This window comes from Dromaius novaehollandiae, chromosome 1 (assembly GCF_036370855.1).
Source record: "Dromaius novaehollandiae isolate bDroNov1 chromosome 1, bDroNov1.hap1, whole genome shotgun sequence".
In the NCBI taxonomy this organism is placed as follows: Eukaryota; Metazoa; Chordata; class Aves; order Casuariiformes; family Dromaiidae; genus Dromaius; species Dromaius novaehollandiae.
Window position 1 is genome coordinate 132,941,115 of NC_088098.1, and position 4,819 is coordinate 132,945,933.

Below are 4,819 nucleotides of genomic sequence, written 5' to 3' on the forward strand. Positions count from 1 at the left end.
CATTCCCTTGAGTGCTCAGCACAGTCACTGCATACTTTGGCAGACTTTTGTAAAGAATCATATCTTACAGGATCCATATGAGGCATATAGCTGATAACAAAATGCTTATTGGCAAAATTCAAGATTCTGTAAATACCAGCAATTCAGCTGAGGCCTTGCTATTGTTATTGTCAGAACTGGAAGGCTGCCTGCTGTATTTGACCTATATAATTATACCAATGCTTACATGCATACAGAAGTAGTCTTTGGGTAGATCATAATGTTACTTAGCAATGTAGGCCTAAGAGGTCAGTCTTGATAAGAAACATACAGGAGATAGGTTGGCTAAGTTAGACAATTTTAAATCAGGTTAACTGTACGGATGTTTTTGCTGTTTTTTTAACAATGGAATGATGATATCTCAAAACCATATAAGCAGATATCTATGAGAAACTAGTAGGACAGGTGAGGAGCTAGAAGGTGAAAGAAGGGCAAATATCTTTTAAGAAGCAGGAAGAAGGAAAATGCAAGGAAATATATACTGTATATATACAAGGAAAATGCAGATGTCTTAGCTTTACTTCAGCGCCGAGATGAGTTATAATTGATGTTGGAGGCAAAATCATACTTTGGACTTTGCCCAACAGTAAGCTCCAGACTCAGGTGCTAAACTTGCAGTAGTTGGGTTCACTCAGTGGTTTTGGAGAAGAGTTTTGGAGAAGATGATTACAAGTACTTAAGTGAGATTCCCACTTTGAATTAAACTCTGTAGGAGCCTCCCTCTGGTCCTTAAGCGTACAGGGAGCCAAGGGAAGCTAAGCTCCTGTTTTAGGCTATATGAATACCTGCAGTAAGCCTAAGTTAGTCTGAAGGCAGTGTTTGTATCTCTATATACTTTTCTGCATAAAGTTTTCTATATGAATGATATTGATTTGTTTCAGTAAACTTTGTCATCAAAGTTCCTCAATGTGTCTAGCCATATCTTGCAAGGGAAAGAGGATGGAAGAGTAACCCAACCTACATGTCTTAGTAATCAATTTTCTTGGTGCAAGTAAGGGGCTTAATTGTGATTTTTTTTAAACTGTATGTATATATTTATATGTAGAATGTTATATTATGGAATAAGAAATGCTATAAGTATATATTAAAATTTAACCATAATTTATTGATTATGACAGCCTTCTTAGTTGGAGGGAAATTAATCTGATATTTTATACAGACATATGAGTATTAGAATTATTCCTGTGAAATCTGTTCTTATCCAGTCGAGACTCACTCCCCTTAAAGGTGCATGAGTCTCATTGATGTTCATCCGAAAGTTGATAAGAAACTTAGAAAATATTGCCGAAAGAATACCTGATAGGTCCTTAGTCCATCCCACTTTCTGACTGTACCTATATTATTGATCAAGGATGTTTGCCTGTTCTTAAAACAGTCCTTCTATTTTAAATATATACCTTTACTACTGTCATGGGTAATTTGTAGTTACAATAGTTTTAATCACTGTTAACAGGAAATGCTCAAAAAGATATTTTTCCTCCATGGGAAGTATCGCCATGGGCCATGTGGTGTTTATTTTGTGGGGATGTAAATAGTTTTTCTACCAAGTTTGAGTGATCCAAATTAAAGATCCAAATTAAAGATATATTTCTCATCAAAGATACTGTACAGGCCAAAAGGCTAGTCCCTCAAGCTCTGTAATGATTTTGCCTCTTCATTACAGGTTATGGGGTTACTGATTATTTGTGCAAAGCAGAAGTATGGAACTGGGCCCTGACCTTTGTGTACCATCCTTTTTGGAAAGCTGAGTAAAACAGTGATCCTGCTATTATGAAAAGATAATAAAATGCTCTGCCACATGGCAGTCAATGGCATTTTAGCTTGCAGTGGCAATCTTTGTTCCTGTACCTTTTGTACTGTAGTGGCTAAACCAAGATTTAGCATAGTTTTTTCAGGAGGAAAATTTACTAATCAGTAAAGGTACCATTTTGCAGATCTGGCTAATATGTGACCGCCACTAAAGCACCATTTTGAGAACAGCTAATGGATTTCATAAAGTTTCTCACACTTCGCCTCATAAAAGCCAGCAGTGGAAGAAGCACCTTTGAGCCTACAGCAGCCAGGGAGCAGCCTATGGTATGTCAGCATCATCTGACAAGTTTACTCTGAGCCCAGACTCTAAATCTTAAGTTGTCTGACAGGTATCCAAATACTTTCATCTTTCTTTCTTATATGCCTGTAGTCGATAGTCCCTGTTGAAGAACCATTCCCAGTGAAGGAAACACTTCTGTTAGAATGAAGATGAACTAATCTCTTAGTGCTCTGCCTCTGCTACAGGAGCTTGAATAAATCACACCAAATTTTTGGTACAATGTGAGTGACAGGTGGGAAAAGCAATTCATTAAAGACAATCTCATTATACTGAAGAACTGCTGCCTGAAATAAAGAAACCAAAAGATTCATTGCAGGAAGAAAAGACTCTAAAAGAGGGCTGGAATAGGTTGGCTTTTCCACATCAAATGTTAATGTTATTTGCAGCAGCATCCCTCGGAGGAAGCCTGCAGTGCTCTGGCAAAGCTCCAGAGCCATCCGGTTACCCATCTAATTCTCTGCAGCACTGGGAGGGAGGCAGGCTCTCTAGGGACTTCCTTTACCTCCATCTCTTATCCCATGGGACAAATGGAGAGCTTGGAGCCTTGCTACTGCTTCTGCAGAGAGTCAGTTTTAGTGAGAGCTAAAATTGCTGCTTGGAAAGGCATCTAGTCCTACTGGCTTCAAATTATCAGTTCATGCTGTCTCCAGAACAGGAGGAAAGGCAAATTAAGAATCCTTGTGTTACGGTCCTTGACTAGGAATCCCAAGGTCAAGCAACAATATACTGTTTATTACACTGGGCAGATGATAATGAATGAAGCTTGTGTCATAAGTATTATATTTGATGTGCTTTTAAGAGAGTGAGAGACAGTAGATTTAATATTCTACCCTAAGTGTACAGTAGCACATATTATACATTATGTATTTAGTTACTTCTGCATACATCAAGCATTTCGTAAAGTAATGGCAGATGCTGAAAATCTCTGTTGGATTAAAAAATATTAATACGCAATATTTGGGTGCTGGGGGATATTACACCATACTTGAGTTCCAGAGTTCCAGTTACACAGTCATGTAACAATAATATATGCAACATATGACAAATTGTGTACCAATCTCTACCAAAAAGACTGCTCCACAGAGTATACACGATACCAGCACTTGAAAACAAAAGGTTCAGAGAAGGGATCGCCTTTTTTATTGTGCCTATCACCCGTTCTTCCTCACTCCTATACAGATCAAAGATCTGGTCATGGGATAATTAACTCACGTTTTCTTGCTTCTTGCCTAAAATATCTGGACCCCTTTGGACAGTTCATATAATAAATCTACTTTTCCTTTGCCTTTTCTGAAGTAATTTGGCTAACGTGCAGAGCTGAACTTCCAGCCACATCTGATAGGGTCTTTCTAGTTTAGAAACGGCAACTATTACCTGTGTGCAGCAGTGCTTCTTCCCTTAGTGGAGGACAAAATGGCTCTATTAGGACAGCTTCTGGTTTTCAGCTACCTCTCTTGTGTACTCATTTAAACAGAAAATAGCCAAATTGAAGTACTTAGGGAAGGAAGAGCCTTTTATCTGGTCTGAGGCAGACCCAGGGCACATGAGGTAAGTCTGCGTGCCTGTGCTTCACCTGCCTTTGCGTGCCCAGGACAACGCGGAGGTGGATGCATAGCGCTGAGGGTAGATTTTGGGGCTAGCCAGTGGCATTAAGGCAGCGCTCACGGTGCTGTATGCCCCATCTGATTCAATCTGGGTATCGGTCTGGTCTGTAACCCGGTCATGGTACTCACAGGTAGATTGCATGTACAGCTGGCTACCAAGGCGCAAGGATATCTAAGAAACCACAAGGCTGATGCAATGATGGCTGTTTGGGTTAATTTCCAATAAATATTCCTTAAACATAAATGATGGCAACAAAATTATAGACATAATTGGTTCTTTGTAACTCCTTTTTTTAAAAAAGAAGAATTACACCTAAAAACGACTAGAGACACCCATCTTTTCCAGACTATTATTGAAAATTAATAGGCCATCTGAGTCTGCAGTATCATAAACTCTGTATCCATTTTTTCATATACCTGCAGATTCATCTCCAGCAGCTCTCCATCTGTTTGCAGGCTGTTTTCTAAACCAATGTGATGCCTCAGGTGCAGAAGAGAGAGACAGTAATTAACAATGTGGCCTACAGCATCTTGGGGAGCAATTAATTTTAGTGATTCTATGGGGGAGGAGGAAGAGGGAAGGCAAGCTTTGCACAATTGTTTGTCTGTTTTGTGCATGCAAGTGTGTATATGTTGGCTGGATGTCCATATAGGTGCATATGTATCTCCTAAGAAGATTATTTTCAGCATTCAGGCTTTCACTCTTCTGCAATGGCTGTTGTGCACAGAAACTACTTGAAAACGGCAGTGCCATCTGCACAGAGGAGATTAGGGGGTGTCAAGGAATTTTTTTTTCACTTCTCACATTCCTGCTTCTCTCCACCCTGTCCCTGGAAAAATCCCAGTTTTTAACCTGTCAAAACAGTTTTAAAGCTGGTCTCTGCTGCATAAGAAACCTGTGAGACAGAGCCATGACAGCTACATACTGTCAGAGGACTATGACTGTATGAAAAACTAAAACCCTGATATTGCTGAATAAAAGAACAGGGAAGTGTATGAGGCTGTCCTAGCATACGGGATTTTTTGTGTGTGTGTGTGTGTACATATCTGTGTACATACACTGATCAGTGAATACTGTATTTAT